This window comes from Dromaius novaehollandiae, chromosome 20 (genome assembly GCF_036370855.1).
Source record: "Dromaius novaehollandiae isolate bDroNov1 chromosome 20, bDroNov1.hap1, whole genome shotgun sequence".
Lineage (NCBI taxonomy): Eukaryota > Metazoa > Chordata > Aves > Casuariiformes > Dromaiidae > Dromaius > Dromaius novaehollandiae.
In genome coordinates, this window is record NC_088117.1 from 2,174,424 (window position 1) to 2,193,344 (window position 18,921).

At 40.0% G+C, this 18,921-nt stretch overlaps 1 protein-coding gene across 18 annotated transcripts in view; it reads right to left on the bottom strand.

Annotated features, from left to right (window-relative positions):
- EXD3 (exonuclease 3'-5' domain containing 3) overlaps positions 1–18,921 on the bottom strand; it is a 333,234-nt gene that overhangs the window by 300,436 nt on the left and 13,877 nt on the right. The gene's annotated exons all lie outside the window — the stretch shown is intronic.

Below are 18,921 nucleotides of genomic sequence, written 5' to 3' on the forward strand. Positions count from 1 at the left end.
ACAATAAAAAAACAGTTGTTCTTTGGGCCCAGAATAACAAATTACTACTCTGTTTACATATGCAGTCAAAAAAAAATCAGAACTTCGAAAATAGATATATAATAGCAGCAAAATGTTCATGCACCTTAGTTCACTTGTATTGTTACAAGCCTGATAAAAAACAAACGAGTGATTACGAATTGTGCATTTATTCATCACCGGCAATTCATTCCTACTCATGTCCATGTGAACGGCCAAAGTAAAACAGATGCTTCTCTGTACAGCATTTAATCTCCCTTGCAATAAAAATGAAGGTTACCAATCCACCCTGTCAGTGAGCTGTCTCGGACACCCCATCTCCACCTTCCCCTGGGCACCCCCATGCAGTCCTTAGAAGTAAGAGATGCATAAATTAAGTGAGGGAATTACAGCAGTAAATGAAGGAAATTAAGGGAATCTGACTACACAAAGCCTTGTTATTGTAATTAGGAGGAAATAGCCAATTACCAACTTAAGTTACAATGCCAACCTAAAAAAGCCCTGAATGAGACTAGACAGCCGTGCTTACTACTTATAACTCGAAAGCAGATGCCACAGTCGAAAGTTTAGGAGTAAAAAGTATATTGCAGAAGTTTCCCATCAGCACACGTTGACACAGATTGAGCTTCCAGATCGCTTCCCTCCTCCCCAAGTAGACACACACGAGTGTGCACACGTTCACACACTTTCCTTCCAAGCTTGCATTCAAGTTGAGCTGAATGGGGGGGCAGAGGGGGGGCTTTCAAAGGAGCAGACAGCCCATTAATAATAGCAGCTATCGCCACCCACATGGGAAAAGGGCAGACGAAGCAGCTTTGTCACCAGACTTCCTGGCACGAAGAGATCTCACCCCAGCGTGTTTCTCATACCAGGGCTGACAAGCAACAATGCCCACTCATCAATAATCCACATACCTTTAAAGAGAAGGATGAGGGTTTTTGTTTTGGGGGGTTTTTTTGGAAGGCAAATACAATCATTTCAAAAAAAAAAAAAAAAAGCAGGTTGCAGAAAGAAACTGCATCTTCAGGCAACAACACAGATTTGCTGACTGCTTACTCCAACTAACTGCCAGACTGTTTAAACACTGAAGTGAATAGCTTTAGATTGCAGCTTATTTTTTAATGCATTTCCAAATGCACAGCATGCTCGCTAAACATTGCAACGCTGTGAGACAGCTGTTCTTCAAGTGGCCTTCTCCTAAAGGGAACATCATGTTCTCTTGTGCACGAGCTCGGAGAAACCAGGATTTTTGCCCCTGTTAAAGCCACACACATGTAGACCCCTTGCAGGCTCCGTCTCTCCATGCATCCCAAGATGACTTCCCAGAGCAGCGCTCTTTGAAACCTCTGTTGGTTAACTCCAATGTCTCAGCCAGGAATGCGCTTTTCTAGATCTTGCTCACTGTTGCTAAAAACTGTACCGACTCACTGTTGCTAAAAACTGTACCGACTCATTTGTCCAGTCTCTAGGAATTGCATGCAACTAACTTTTTTCTTCTCCTTTAAGGATTTCACACCAGGATCATTATTTAAAACCATTTCCAGACCTTGGGAAGATTATCGCACATAATGCCTTTCCAAAAATACCAATGGCAGATCATCACTGTGCCCAGTGAGTCACAACTGATACCCCGAGCAAAATACTTACAAAAATGCGCTTAGAACTATCACAGAAACTTCATACTGTTACTGAAATCTGACCATCATCTAGAAGTAAGCCTTACGTCCTACTGCTTATTCCTAACAAATCCCACAATTTTAACGAGTCTTCCAATATTTACTCAAGTTCCAGGTCAGTCGTACTGCCATACACATCTCTACTTTTACTTGATGAAATAAGTATATAAAGAAATGTGTTCTGTGCATGTTTGACTGGAAATTATTCCAGTTGTGCAACAAATACTATCTTACAAATGAGTAAATAGTTTTAAAAGTGTATTGACAGGATTTACCCAGTTTTAACACAACTTCTGGTAAGAATTAAAACTGACAGTAGCCAGTATTGTTTTAAAAAAGACCAGGTGCATGAAAAAGATGGGATGACCTTTTTCTCTTTTGCACATCACCCATGGAGGCAGTGATGTTGTAGCCATTTTAAGCCAAATCACTCAGAAAAGAACAGTCATTTTTAGGAGCATCTTGACTGGAGAGCTTCGGCCTCATTAATTCCCTCCCTACACTTAGGATCGAGTAGAAGCAGAGTCCGGGACCTCCAGATTTCCCTTGCACAACACAAAATTTAACTCCTACTCCACTTAGAGCAGTGGAAATCTCATATGGCCTAGACTGAAAGAGAAGTTCCCTTGTCCTGAAGGTTGCATCTCAGTGTTTGAGACTCCCACTGAAGACAGCAGTGCTTGCAAGCATGGGACAGGTAATGTTCTTCCCATACAGTTACATATCCTGCAAACAAGGTACCGTTAAAAAAAAAAGTAATAATTTATTCAAAACTATTGCATTTACAGACTCAGCTGTCACTTAAAGCAGATGCCAGCAAGTTAGTTCATAAGGAAATCAGGGGTATAGTTGTTCCAAATGTAATCAGAATCATAGTCATCATAGCTCATTCGTTCATAACTTCAAAATAATGCTCCAATTGCCCCATTGAAACCTGTAGTTATTTCTATACCCGGCTCAGTTCATTACCTTGGTCAAGGCATCTCAAGCACCCGTTTCCCCATCTGTGGGATGGGAACAGTGTTATTTACCTCCCTTTGCCTAGCATTTCAAGCGGGCTGGATACTAAGACACGCTGCTAAAGCCAGATCTTCCAAACCATTCAGTGCCAGCAGCTCCTATTGAGAACAATGGTACTTGTTGGCTGCCGAGAGCTTCTGAAGATCTGGCATGAAAACATTAAGGATCATTGCATCACTCTTTTCAAACTGGGAACTTCAAAGTCACTGACATGACACAGGCTTTGTATTTCCTTCCAGAAAATATGTATTTTCGCTGAGAGCACGAACACACATTTGTTCTTGCATGAGGACCAACCTAGTGAGAACAAGCCATCGCTAGCTTGCCTGTACAGCAAGCCAGGCAAGATGACTCCCAGCAGAGAAGAGCATTAACCTGGCGCTCTTGCAGCCATAAGCACCTACTACCCCTTCCCTGCTTTGCAAAGGACAACTATTGAGTAAGAGTTCTCCAGTTACGAGCACCCCTTTCAGACACACTTTTCCAGTGCAGACATGGACCAAGTCCTCTTGCTTCTTTACAGTTCTTTCAATACGTTATACAGCAGCAAAATTTTAGCTCCATAAAGTAACAAACTTCAGTTCCTATCTGCCACACAGTTTAAGCAGATAATCTCAGCTGACCGTTACCACTTAGCAAGAAATGTTATCTTATAAAGCAGCAATAAAATGTACCAGTAAAAATAAACAAAAGTGAAAGGGAAAATTATTCAGCTGTTTAACCTTGTCAGCAAAGTGGAAGAAATATTACACACACAGAGCTAAATATGGCACCAGTTCTCAAGACTGAGAGCACCATTCCTCTTGCTGAAAGTAAGAGATATTACTTTAACATGTTAAAAACAAAAGGAGGGATGCTCCATCTTAGCAAGCATTTGCTAGTTGTTTCTTACCACACCTGTATATAGAAAACACTCTAATGAGGACCTTTGGAATAAATCAGTTACACAGATCCATTCACCTTTCCCTTTTTTCTCCCCCACAAGTAATCTACTTTTGGCTGTCAATGCAACACAGAAGTTTCAACACTTTTTTTCTAAATCCTGAAACACTAATACTAAATTTGTTGCATGACACTTTCACAAAAAGAAGATATCCCTGATATTATCATCCAACTCCTAATGTCAATCTCTTGCTAAGAAAAAAAAAAAAACAGAAAAAATATCAATAGCTTAACTCTTTATCATTTGTGGTTGGCTTCCACAGATTTAGGATTTATCTTCTAAAAGGACAAGTGAACCACAGACAAGTACATGAAGAATAAGCCTTGCCTGACTAACTGGAAGGACTAACTTCATTTTCATAGAGCAGCAAACTCCAGCTAAAAGGTCTAGCAATATCACATAAAATCTTGCAGTCAACACTCATTAGATTCCTTTGGAAAGACTGCCCAGATATTGGTGTTTGGCTTCATCTTTCTTATACAACTGAGACTGGTAAATAAATTAAAACATAAGCAGATTATCCTCATTCAAAAGTTTTGGCAAAAGTCTATAGAGACAGAGAAACCCTGCATAACCTTGAGCTTCCGAATGAAAAATTGAGGAAAGTTGGAGAAAAAAGTAAACTAAGTGTACTTCAGAAAAGCATTCTTAAATAAATGGGTGAGAGTAAGCAGTAAAATACCTATGTGTACAGGAATGTAAGATTTTTTCAAATATATCATAACATAGACACAGGCTACACAAACGTGTGTTCTGGTTAGAATATGCAGAAACATCCAAAAAGCAGGTGTTAATCGTCTGCCAGAGTTGTCCTTCTACATGACCATGCTGCTTCTCCAATCTAGGCATCTCTTTACCAGGAAAATATTGCTACACAACATGCTTCAACCAGTACTAACAGGGATCAGAAAGCTCTTAAACACGGGATTAGGAGACAAGATTGAAGGGACATTAAAACCACACACCACACAACAGCCTATGAAAGACAAAGATCTGAGAGGTGCAAGCCCAAAGGGTACAACAATTCATGCACAGGGGTACCAAGGTCTCTGCAAACAGGCAGGCAAGGCAGCAATGAAGTTAAGCTGAAAGGTAGGCTGAGTAGCTGGGAAAAAGTCTTGAAGAGTGTGAATCAATACAGGGAATTATCCCTAAGGGACACAGTGGAAGCACTTCTGCGTGGGTATTTTATGAGACTGGGCATACCACCAACAAATGTACTGCAGGAAAGAATCAGACAATGGCAAGGAAATGGATTAAACGTGTTAGTAAGACAATTTCCAGATCCGATTTCTGTGAAGAGAAGACCATGATCTCACCACTGGATCTGTGGTGTTACCATTAAGTACTGCCCCATTCAGGCCCCAAGTCCCTTACTAGCATGGGTATGACTTGAGAGGGACCACACCAAAGGCAGAGGGATCTGGGAGTGTCTCCTCATTGTTATTTTATTTTTGTATTAACGATGGGTCAATTTATGTCCACAGCCTTTGTAAGGCAGAATTCACTAGGGACACTGAGGAACAGAAAACCAAGACACAGAATAAAGCTTTTGGGGAAAACAAGAGGTCTGAACTTGATTATAAAAAAGACAAGAGGAAGAGAACATTTGAAGACACATGGGGGAGAATCAACTCTTTTCCAAGGACAGCAGCAATGGAAACACTGAAAATGGCTGGTTGGCCAAACTGCTTTTCTGTATCTGCCTTGTCCTTTCCAGCTTGCTGCAGTTCACTGAAGTACAGTAAAAGTGCCAACAGCCTTTCGGCGTGCAGAGTTTCCACAGCTGTAGCAAACCAGGAGCAAGCTCTGCAGCTATCAGCGCCCGAGCTGACTGCAGGTACGCAGCGTACCTAGCACTTCCGAACCAATGCAGCCCTTTGAAATGCAGCTGGAGGAAAAAAAAAAAAAGAAATGCAAAAGTTTCCCTTTCACCCGGACTTGTTGGAATTGGCCACATCATCCAAACAAACAGGAGCTCAGCAAGCAAACATCCGTTTAATCAAGGGATTAGCCCACTACAAACACTCATCCTGCCCAATTAAAATATCCTTCCCCTCTTGTAAGAACAGTTTGCTCCCCCATGGGACACCTTTAGGTGTTGAATTTATTGGCCCCTCAATGCAACACCACAGGAAAATGAGACAGCCGATTAACTTGGCAGTCAGACTGGAGGATTACTTGACAAGTTAAAAACAGGACTGAAAGAGATAAACCTCACTGCACCGCTCCAAGCTGCTGTCAGCATCCTAGGATAGTTCTACATTAGTACAATGTTTAACACCGCCCTCTTCTTCAGACTGTGGGATTGCAAGAGCCTACAACAGTTTTTCACTGAATATAAAGACAGTTTGGTTAGTGGGAGGTCTTCACGCCTAGAGATAATACTTGAGGCTATCTGCATTTTGTCATCTCTTTATGTGAGTGCTCCCAAAAGTTAACTCTCCTTTGTGCTAGCCTCTGGCTGGATTACTGCACCGCCAAACCTCAAAGTCAGAGGTGTATTCACTCCATTGCAAACACTGAAGCACAGCCAGACCAAAGGCTCATCCAGCCAGCATCCTGTCTTCAACAGTGGATAAGAGCAGATGCTGGGGGACTATTATTAAAATGGGGCAGGTGTGAAATGATACTCCCCTGGCATATTATTCCAGCTGCCAAAAATCTGCAGCTCAGGAAGACTGAGCCACACAGCCAAGGCTGTGCTTGTAAAAATCTGATAGAACTTTCTTCCATTCATTTGTTCGGTTGCTTTTTGAATTTACAAAAGCTTTAGCACGCGCGCCACTCTGTCAAAGTCTCCTAGTATTCATCTACATGCTATATGAGAAAGTATCTCCTGATATTTGACCTAAACCTTTCCACTGTTAATTTGAAGCTCCATATTCTTGTCTTAGAAGAGACTGTGAACAGTCTCTCCCTACTCCTGTTCATTATTTCAATAACGATCAACTGCATAAGATGTGAAGCAGCTGGGATCCTTGGTATCAAAAACCAACCGTCCCACTGAATTGTCACACTAGATGAAAAGCAGATAATATGCAAACATACAGCTAACAGTGGAGAAGTCTTCTAAATTTGATCCCCTTTTAGAAGAGCAAAGTTTTGGCCTGTTTTGGTCTCAGGAATGCTGAATGATAAGATTTTATGAATATAAATTGGGGGAAATAACCTTCATTTTCTTTTGGCCATTAGGTAGGTCAGCAGAAAAAAAAAAAAGTAGTGCTTTCTGTTCTTATACTTCCAGAAATATAACTGGACACAAACATACAACTAAATAAATCACATACGCACAGTTCTGAATGGGCAAGTTAATCCACTTTCGCAATTAAGCAGAATCTGAACTTGGATCGCTCTCCACCGGTAAGCACATGCTCTTCCAGTATCACGGGCGCCCGGCTCACTACATCTCTGCTTTCTCAGTCACTCTCCAAGCCTTTGGAAGAAGGCGGCCAAGAGCTCCAGTGGAGGTTGTAAGAGCTAACAGAGCCCCCTCCTCCCCAGCCAGCCTTACATGAAATTCAGCACTAGCTAGTGAGAAGATGGGACAATTGTACTATCTTAACTACAGAATTTATCCATTATTTACTGTAACATCAATCACTAAACTTCTCCAGAACATCTGCTTGAGTAAAGGCAGAAGACAGTACAGCTTTGGTTAAACAAAAATATTTGCTGAGCCTCAGTATACCTTTTCACTTACTTTCAACCCATTGTCCAACACTGTGGAAAAGGAGTCTCCTGCCTCCAATATGGAGAAACATAATGGTGTACATTCCTCCAAATTTAACGCTGCTGTTTTTAGAGGCAGCGATAAACATAAAATGGATAGGAGAGCTGCGAGTAAGCCACCAGCATGGATTGTCATTTAAATCCTTCCCAATTATAAGAATGAGACCATGTGCCTGGAAAGGACTTTGGGGAGCAGTATACTTTTAACCTCCCTCAGCTATTTGGTCAAGGGCTCTCCTGAGAATTCAGCAGGCAGACAGGCAATGAGATAAGCAGGTTAGCTCCCGATGCACCCTCCAGTTTAAGAGGGGACAAAACCACATTAACATCTGCGTGCTGCACCCAGCAATACCGAGTAGAAAGGCACAAACACGTCCAAGCCTGTGTGAATATGAAATTACGGACAACCCTTCTTCCAAGAATGTACTTAATCTTCAGCAACACAGAGTTAAGAAAGGACGATTCTGTTCTCCAGTTCAGCAGACTCGGAAAACCAGACTGTATCAGACACAGTAGCTTTCAAGTATTGCCCATGCAGCTGTCACTGGGTGAAAAAGGAAAGTCAAACAAACACTTCATACAACATTCAGGCTTCACTGTTTCCAATATCCTCTTAAGGTCCCAGTGTGGCAAATCACCTCATATATATCTGCAAAATCTACTTTTATGGTTTGAAGTTAGGAATTGCTTGTAATTAAGCACAAGCTTAGGGGCACTATTAGATCAGGCTCAAATTTACATGATATTCCACATTTAAAAAAGTTCACTAAAACATGTTTTCCTTGGAGAACATCTAGAAATTTCTCTGTTCAATAGAAGTGGGTTATTTCAAAAAGGCATCTTATTTCTGGATGTATTCCATATCACACATGTTAAAGGAAGTAACAGAATCATTTAGGAAACTTGGTATTTCTGCACTACTATAGCTGGATTCCTTTCCAGAAGGTAGGATGCAGTGGGGGAGACTTAGGAAGACAGGCAACAATCCTCTCACTGTGCAGAGACAGAGGAAAGGGAACCTCTCTATTACTTTTATTCTTTGAATGCCTTTAAATGTTAAACTATTTATGAATTTGCCATAACCCAAAGCTGCATCTCATGAGTGCTCACAAATGACAGAAACATTTCCCAGTAACAAGAACAATAAGGACTGGCTAATAGAGAATAGAAGAAAATTATTCTGCATGAGGATGAAATTTAGTTTCCTTAAACATACGGTTCAATGGCACATGGATACCAGCTTCTTTCTGGTGGCAAGAGGATCAGTAAGTATAAATTAAGATTCTGAATGTTTTATGAGCACCAGTGTACACCTCCTTATTCAGCTGCCTTTGGCCACAACGGGTCCAAAACCTCAAAGGAAACATCTTTCAGATCTCAGCTTCATTAATGTGGAGCCCTTCAGTCATCACTTTCACAGGATGATCCTGTTCAGTTCTTAAAAGTCATACTGACACGTTCATTGAGGACTTGGGGAGGATGACTCCTTCAGCTGAAAAAACATACTAGGCTCATTTAAAGAGACTCCCATATGTATTTACTGATCACTTCCAGTAAAATGTTGGTTAAAAGACAATATATACTTAGTCAGCTGAAACAGATCTTAATCACTGCAGTTTCAGCCTCCTGTTGTACTCCATAATCTTCCAATCATACACACACCCCATCGACAAAGTCACCAGGGATCCTCTCTACCTCCTGCTGCACAGAACCGTACAACCGTATCCCTGTGGGTTTTGGTGTGAGCACAGATGGGGAAGGGCAGAAGAAGAACGAGCATATTTTGCTTTGCACACCATTCTGCTTAGGGGTTTTCTGGCAAATGTCTTTATACATATGGCAGGCCATTTAGCTTGTCCACAGTTAAGCCTCAACAGCTCATTGAAAAGTACTGTAATAACTACATAGGAAATGGAAATCAAGACAAAAGAACCCAAACAAGCAAAGGGTAAAGCAGTCTCAAGAATTTTGCTCCTGAAAAAGGCTTCACAGTGATTGCTTAATAGCAACATCTGAACAAGAACATCCCCATCCTGCTATTTGCGTTGAATCAGACTCCTATTTAGCCAGGGTACGTTACCTTGTTTTCTCCTTTTGTTCTCCAGTATTCCTATGAAATTCTGGCAGGTACTGTCTGGCCATCTACTCTAATAGTCAAAAGAAAAAGGTACTTTTACGAAGTCATTCAGCTAACATGTTTTAGGATAATCTGAATCATGCCTTAGAAACATCTCTGCACTGACTACATAGCTCCCCATGTTACTAGCTCCACAGTGTACAGAGCCACAGCAGATGTCTACGTTCAGTCCCATTGAGAGACCCAAAGGTGGGATTCTTCTCACCTCACTTCAGCCAAAAAACCTCAGCTCATCACTGGTCTCACCCTACCTATATAATGGAAAAACAAATAGGTATTCCTCCCATTACGAGTTGAGTAGGATGAACCACCATCTGGATGTGTCCGCCCCTCTCCATTAAGCATTTAACTAGACAAGGCATCTAGCTTATAGGCTGCTGAAGGTCAGAGAGGGGAATACAACAGCTAGAATCTTGCTGTTACCTACAACATTTTGAAGGCTGGTGCTCTAAGCTTTCAATGAACTCCACACAAATAAGTCCTACGCACTTTCAGAGCTCTACTGAACTCACTGGAGTAGCCCCTAAGCACTGCATTTCTTCTGGACTGGAACCCAATAGGATCATTTAAAAAAAACACCTAGAAAAAGACTTAGCAAAGAGAAAAGGGAAAAAAAATGTAGAATGCTAATAATGAAAAATATGCAGAGAGTCTAGTGAGGTGCCCAACTAGTTTTTTCAAGGTATAAGTTGTTTCATTCTAAAAAAATATGGAATTATAAACAGGGTTTACAGAACCCCAACAACAGAACTGTAAGAAACTTCTCATTTGTAATTGTTTGTGGTTTTACAAACTTTATCCAGGAGGATATTTCCTTGATGGAAATTCCAGATTGAACTATTTCAGCAAGACTCATTCATCAGCATTTCCTCCATTTCTGAAATGTTTTCCACACCAGGAAGTATTTTTTGCCATTCTCATTAATGTGCTCCTAAATTACACTAAGTTGAGACCCACAGAAAAACCATCATTTGTAAATGTTCAGTAAAGAACGGCTAGAAGGTCAAATTCGCATTTCTTAAAGATTCCTCCTAAACATAGCTCGCTCCAGCCCAGGGCTATGAGCAAACTCCCTTCCAATTACAATTCTGGGAACTTGCAAACCAGGCTATGATCAAGCACTGGAACAGAGAAGAAAAAGATGAACTGGAGGCAGGAGGCAACAACGCAACAAGCTGGCAAGGAAACTCAGTCAGTGGGGATTGCTGAAATTGCTTCTTGCTCAAAGCTACAACTTGAGTAAAAAAAAGTTTTGAAATTAAGGTATGATTGAGTCTGCAAAAGACAAAGTAGGCATGACTGCCAGCACACAGAGACAGGAATAAAACCACAAACCGATCCTGACAAATTGGAGAAGTCAGGAAGAGGGGTGGGGTGGCAGTGTAATCCAGTAAGGACTTCAACTTAGCATCAGAATTCCCCATTAGATACACCAATAGACAAAAAGCTAATGGGGGGGGGGGTCACTCTCAGAGGGATGCTGTGTTTCTGCAAGAATGCCATTTTTAAATGATCATAAGATAGTAAAGAAAGTCTGTATACAAAGACTAAATACCAACAGAAGTGGATCATGTTATGCAAGAGAGGAAACTGTATTGTTCTTGTAATCATTTCCAGTCTTAACACTCCTACCTCTCTTAAAAGCCAATATTTTTCAAGCCCACCAGAAGCAATACTTTCTTCCAAGGTGCTTTCCAAGACAATTTTTCAATTTCCGCTGTTTTCCTGAAGGCATATCAGAGACACATGGGTATGTATTAGTATGTTAAACACTGTAGATAAGACATTTCTGTCATGGTTTTTCTATAAAAAGATTTACACAGTTGAGCAAAGAGAAGTCTGAGAAATTACAGCAAAAAACATGCATCTAATTAATAAACACAAGAAAAAAGCTGGAACCTCTTTTGCAACCTCAGCTATTGCCGTCACAAGAGAGTAACTACTGCAAAGGAGATTTCCTCCATCCAAGTCCTACAGCGTATGCCAAAATGCCTAAAACTCAGGATTAGGTATTGAGCATGGAATGATGGTTGGAAGGAAATGCAGCAGCTATCACTATGTATAGCTGTACTCTTATAAAGCATGCTTATAAAGATCGAACGTAGACCAGGGCAGTGAACCTAAATCCTTGTTCCTTCTGCCACCCTACTCTGGTTATTGGGTAACAGGAGTTCAGTTTCCAGGTGTAAGACAACCTCAGCCAAGGGATGGCAAGTCACACTTCATCCAACTTTCTCTCCCTTTCCCATGGAGCAGCACCTGTACCAGAAACTCTTCCACAGAACCTGAACTTGCTTCCTGCAGCCCTGGCACAAAAGCACAGTCATTTCAGCCAATGTTCTCATTCTGTTACTAATGAGCTGTGCTTTAGTATTTCCTTTGTGGAGACTCTTCCAAGCCACCCAGATTCCCTTCCTTCTAAGCATATCTAAATCTGTCAAGTATTCTGTGTGGCTAGTTCCCCTCAAATGGAATTGTAAAAATAATATGCTCCAAAGCTAACTTGAACTTTCAACCAAATTCTCATTTTGAGGATTGTATTTACGGATTCACTCTTTGAATCCAACCTAGACAAAGTCACACATGATCTTGAAATACTACTGGGGGTGATCAGACTTCACCAAAAAGCATGACCAACACTTACAGCATCCCCTGTGCTTCAATGCCATGAAGTCTTGTCTCCATTCTGGCTTTCTGTAAGCATACTTCTCATAGCTACATGAAGGAGACACTGGCCAATTTTAACCGGGAACAACCAACAGGCTCCTAGGGCAGCACCAGTTTCATCCCACACCCTCCAGGAGTCTAGGACTGATTTGCTTCTGTTCATAAAAGCTACAGTCTTTGCCCTGCTATTGGGCTCCTCAAACCTCACCCTGCTATTCCTATTCCATTCACTTCCAGTGGTGACAGAAAAGCTGGGAATTAAAAAACAGACAAAGTTAAAGCAACCACCACAGTTTTAACTTCTGTAAACATGTTTTCAAGCAGAATAAAAAGCAATAACATTCTCCATGTCAGGACTCCCATGAACCATTTATCACTGCAGACAAGAGTTAAACTCCACAGGCAGCTAAAAGTGGAGATAGTTTTGTTGAAGAAGGGCTAGGAAGCAGGAAAGAGTGGTCACCTCTGTCTTCTGAATTAACCCATGTCTCCCCAGCTGCTTCTGTTCAGCAGATGTAACTATCTCCTTTATGCTCTTCCTGACTATGAAAGGCTACATTATTAGAAAAGTCTGGTCAGACTGTCAGAACTTAAACCAAATCTCAAGATATGTTCAGCCATAATTCTGAAGGTTCTGCAAAACGTATTCCCACTGTCTACAGATCAACCTAACTTATTTTCAAGCACAAGGGAGGAAAGTGATTACCCCTTGTTCCCCATCTTCCTGCATCTTGCAGACTGCAAATGCACTTAACTATTTGACTTACACAGTTTAACTAAATTAATACAGCACATCTCCTCAAACCTGGCCTCTCAGCTTACAGTGTGAAATAAAAAACCCTACAAAAGCATACCATCTGTGCAAGACAGTAGAGGAAACTGAGTTTACACAGATGGGACATATCACACACTCCCTTATGTCTCTATCAACACACCAACTTTGCAAATCTACCCTAAATAAAAACAAAATTGACAACACATTATGTTTGAGGCCAGCAGGGCTGCATACGCCTAACATGTACTTGGCAGAGCCTGGATTGTTCTCTGCACTTTTAACAAAATACTCGCTTATAAATGGAAAACTTGCTAACGTTCAAGTATTCTGCTGTGTTCAAATGTCAGAAGGATTGTATTCAGCTAAGTCTCCTGGAGGGATCAACTAATTGGCCATCAAATTAACAGAGATGAAGCCATAGGTTGCTTAAAACCTAGCAAGACATGACAGCCTTCTTATGAGCCACAGTAGGGACAAACAAATCTGGTATATTTTACAGTTACATTAACTACTTTTGTGTGTCAGTAAAGAAAAATTTAAAGACATTAGTTTTTACATTAGGTGAACAATAGAGCTGAGCACATATGGAAATGCTTACCAAGCAGTTCCATTTTCTGTCCAAGCAGTCTGTAGACAAATACAATAAACAAATACAGTAAGTTATGTACACAGCAACTCAACGTACTACACAAAAATAACCAAAGAAGTTCCATATTTTCCTTAAAAAACAAGCTTCATTTATTTTGTACAAGGAGTATCTGAGAATAGACAAATCATAGAAATAACTATCATAACAAGTATAGACATGGCAAAATACAATTAAGAAGAAAGTAAGGCACCAAAGAGGCGCTGTACCAGGTAAGATCATGCGTCCACCTATCCAGGATCCTGCCTTGAACAGTGGTCAGTAACTAATGCCTAAGGAAGAGAACCAGGCAACTATACTCCCCAGCGTATTTCCCCAGCCTGCAACAACTTGTACCTTAAGAATTTCACATGCTGGGTCTTCTGTCTTAACATTTAGTAGACTTCGTAGATTTTTCTTCCAAGAACGTGTTCAATTGCTTTCATGAAAACTCTTACTACCAGAGTCCTGTTTCAAATGCTTCCACATTCTATCCATCATGAAAAGCAGCATCTCCTTCTGTTTCTTTTGAACTTCCTAGTTCCATTTGATGTAACTACTTTTTGATAGGGGATGGAAGAGAAATAGGGAATGATCGCTCATCTTTTCTTTCATTCAGCTCATTAACTACATTTACTGACACCTAGTTTTACCTGCTTTTTTATTTTCTGATCACACAGCACCACAAAGTACTTCTGCTACTTTAGATTCAACTATCCCAAGTTATTGGGATAATACTTTGTTATTGCTTTATCTATCTCATTCCTCAGATCATCTGTGAAAGTATTAAACAGCACAGGTCTCAAAACTCCAGTGTGACTCTAATGGTAACCTGTTATGATAATGACTATACCCACAGTTTCTCATCTTTTAACCAGTCACTAGTTTACTAAAGAACACTCTTATCCCAAAAAACCTCGATTCCTCCTCAGGAGCCTGTGGCAAAGGATGCTGTCAAACTTTTTGAAAATCTGAGGATAGTAACACATTGCATCATATCTGTATAGTATCTATATAATATCTATATAGTATGTATAGGATAGTGTATATATATAGTACAGTATCTATATAGTATATTGCAGGATCCCAGTTAAGATGTTCAGTGAGCCTTTCAAGTCCTTGTAGATTTGTCAAGTGTAACTTCCCTTTACAAAATACACACCGACTCTTCTGTATTCATGTAAAATTTATCCATATGTCCGCTAATTCTAATCTATACTACTCTTTCAACTACACTGCATAGTACAAATCCAGATTTTCTACTCTGCAGCTCCTCCGATGCCCTTGGAACTTTCTCTAGCTGGCGTCATACTTGCCTGACCCATTCTCTAACACTGAGGTCTTCCATAAGAGGCTGAACACAGGGGTTAATTCAATAATTTCTCCATTGGACCTCTCCGTAATTCCTGGGCTCTAAATATCATCTGGCCCTTGCAGTCTGTTATACCTCACTACATTCTAGAAATTTTTACTAATAGCTCAGTTTAAGACCAGATCTGGTGCAGAGACCATGATGAACACAGATGCCATAAAACTCATCTGTTTCTGTCTGCTCCATCTTCCTTGAGTGATTCTTTCACACTTTAAGTCTGCAAGGGTTTTTACAAACTTCTGGACAAGTTTCTTATTTCCAACATAGCTAAAAAAAAGTGTTACTATTTATACCCTCTGAAAACTGTTCCTCCAAGTTTCTTGGCCAGCCTTACTGTGCTTTACATTTCACCTGCCAAAGTGTTTGTTCTTTTCCATCTTCTTCACTTGGTCATGACTTCAGCTTTTGGAAGAATGCCTTTTTAACTTTAAAAGCCTTTCTTTCCTGCTGCTTCATGTAATAGCTCATCCCTTTCACTGTCTGTCTCTCTTTCCTCTCTCCCCCTCACCTCCTCATCTCTATCCATCTCTCTCACTGCCACTCTTGCTCCTTACCTTTAATAGGGTGGGGAATTTGCTCTGCAATATGTTGTGGCTTATAGTCTTAATTTTTTTTAAAAAAAACTTTTTACCCTTCTTCCTGCTCCTTTCATTTTCTTTTTAACAAGCTTCCCGATTCTGATGTAGTTTACCCTTTTGGAATCACTTCAGTGAATTTTTGGCTTTGATTATTTCTGCAAGAATGTTTAAGTACACACTAGTGTTCACTGTTACAGAAGGGCCCACTACTAGTAAAATTTTGCACCAAGTTCTGCTCAATTCTCAGAGAGAGTGAGAAGTATCTTCCTTGCTTCGGATTCCCTGACCAGATGTTTTCCAAAACAGTCATTTATGATGCCCAAGGGGATTGGGGTTATTGGGGTGCCATTTTTTCCCCCACCGTTTCCTACTCTAGTGCTATAGGTTTCCTATCCACAAGCTCTTAATACAGTTAGGTTCCTGATTCAGCTTTTAGCTTTAAAAGCCACTGCATTATTCCCCCACTGGTTTGAACCACTCTGCCTTTTCTATGTAGCCTATACATTGGTTTTAGGGTTTTCCAACAGATGTTTTCCTTCCATTAACTTTCTTACAGCCCTATTCAACAGTCTCAAAAAACCAACATCCTAGTCTATCCACCTTATTTCTTACGATTTTAGAGTCTGTGTGGACATACATACGCATTTGGCCCAGTTTTCTACTTTTTCTCATGCCATGTCAGTGATGTTCCAAGGGGCAAAAATCTGTCCAACATATGATGAAAATTTTCAGTGACAAAGTTTGCACGAAGTAAATATGTTGGCTCTAAGTTTTAGTGCTTTCTAAATCTCTTAGAAGAGAGACAACCCAAGAATAGTAATTTGTCATACAGAACTACATTGAAGTCTGCAGGGAAAGACAGCCAATGAAATCACTTGAGCAAGGCTGCATCAACTGGACTGAATAAGTTATCTAGATATTGAAAAAGAGAAAAGCAATTATAGTTGTAAACTGCTGTTGGGTTTTGTTTCCTGACACCCAGAAACTGACCCTTGATAACCTGCCATTCTTAAACTGATAGTTCAACTTTTAGGTTTTTTTGGTTTTGTTTTATTAAATCAAGCTGAGTTCACTCAACTATCACTATTCATTCTACAGAAAGTGTGAAAGCTATAATTACTCAAGAAAGGTAGTTAGCATTTAGCTATTATCCGTCATCTAAGTACAGAACTGTTCTCATTCCTTCTTGCTAGGTCTTCCTTAATGAATACATAAGTATGCAGAAAAATTAATCCACAAGAAAGAAAAAGTTCTGCTCATCTCAAGATATTTTTAAAAACTGCTTTCTTTGGAACTTCAAGACCAAATGCATCACTGAGTGAAATATTTGCATTAAAACCTGGAAGGAAAGGAACAGATATAACCTTGCAAGTGATTTGCTTTCAAGACTCACTGCAAAATAACTATGACAGTTATTTAACCTTCACCCAAATCTTCCTCTTTTGGTCATGTTGATGCTGATCATCTCTGACACCCCAAAGCTGCAATGGCCCTTACTATAGTATAAAATGAGTGATTTAAAGAAATTGCTGAACACTGGGAGCTGGACACATTACATAAAAAATTCTTAGATCAAAGGCTAAATCCTCACAGAAGGACGGACAAGAAAATTACCAAAAAACCCTAAAAGCATCTTAATTGGAGTGATGCTTTTAGTACTTGCTTTGGTTGAACACAGACTGGTTAAACATGACAGATGACCATACAGCAGGTTATATAATGGGATTTAGACAGCAATAAGTATATACTTCTTGCTAGTGTTTCTTCAGCTGACCCCTCCCCTCTGTTATCCTACCTGTTTCTGAAGCTGCTAACATTATAAAGACAAAGACCTCCCTATCATACTTACCACTTGCAAGAGCACAGAAAAAAGGCAAGTGATTTCAATTTCAAAAAAGGCAAGTTTTTCAATTATAACGTATTTCAAACCCTTAAGAAATACTGCATATTGCTATAGGTCACACCAAAGCAGCTACAGAACGTCAGTTATTCGTTATTCAGCATTGACTTACTACTGGGGGGGGGAAAAACAAAACAACAAAAAAAAATCACACACACACTACAGGCCTTGCAGTTACAGATGTTTTATAGGGTTTCAGAGTACAATATCCAGCAATGAGAACAACGAAAGGCAAACTCCCAAGCAAGCCAAGCCACCACCTTCTGTGGCCTCTATTATGAGGCACAATCTCAAAGTAGTAATAGTAGTCCCAAGATAGTCATTTTGTCAAATCTGAGATATAACTGCATGTACAGGGTACAAACCACCACAGAACCACACCATGTGCTCAGCACAGACTTCTCTTGTTAAAAATTTAAGCTTTATTTGATGTTTAAAGCATTTGCATTTTTATTTACCAAGCCTACCAATATAACAACAAATACTAAAGGGGGTAAGCTAACATAAAAATAAGGTGATGCACACGGCACCCTGAGCGCAGGTTTAACAGGGAGGGAAAGTGTTTACACCATCTTCCAGATTCAGTCAAAAGAATTTTCAGTGTTAGGGACAATATGGCCCAAGGGAAGTGGTAATGGGAGAGAAAAATTCTTTCACCTCTGGACTGAAATCCAAGTCAGGGTGGTAGTAGCCAAAAACCATTAGCCTCACATCTGCTAGCTGTTTGGTAACCCATGTGAAGTGAGTTATATTCCTTAGTGTCCACATCACAGTCACATTAATTGGCACCATGTTGGCAATCTAAACAGAGAGGTTAAAGTCTGAACATACAGCAAGCATGAACTACAAGATTAGTCAACTTCAGTTTTCAGTACATATGTGATAAATTATACATGGTTAGTATATGTAACTCCATCTAATTGCCCCACCATCCTGTTTTGCCCTCAGGGAAAAAAAAAAACATAAATCCAAGCAAACCAGCAAGCTGTCAGCATGCCCTTGTCAAGCATACAGTTTCTGAATTAATAAGACACATGCTTAATTTCATTACTATTCAGAGTGCTTAAGCAATTGCTTATGTTTTAAGCAAAATGCTGTAAAGAGTATAAGCTAAAGTGTTTGAATAATAGGTACCAACATCCACTCCAAAAGAAACACTTTAAATCTTTTTAACCTCAGGTTTTTGTTTTTATAACTCAAAAAAGCAACAGTCTCACTTGGAAAGCAACAACAATAATCTCACAAATCCTAAACAAGCCTCTTTTCTCTTGGTCTTTCCTTCTGCAGCTCCCAACAAAAAAGTGCAAAGGAACAAAGCTGACCTAAGAGCAAGACCCATTAGCTTTTAGAAACTATTTATTTTTTCTTAACTAAAGCACAATTCTTTTTTAAACTAAGGTGCAGCATAAAGCAATCATCTCACAATAAATAGCTGCCAAAAAAAATGGATTATTCAGATCATCTGAATATGGCAACAT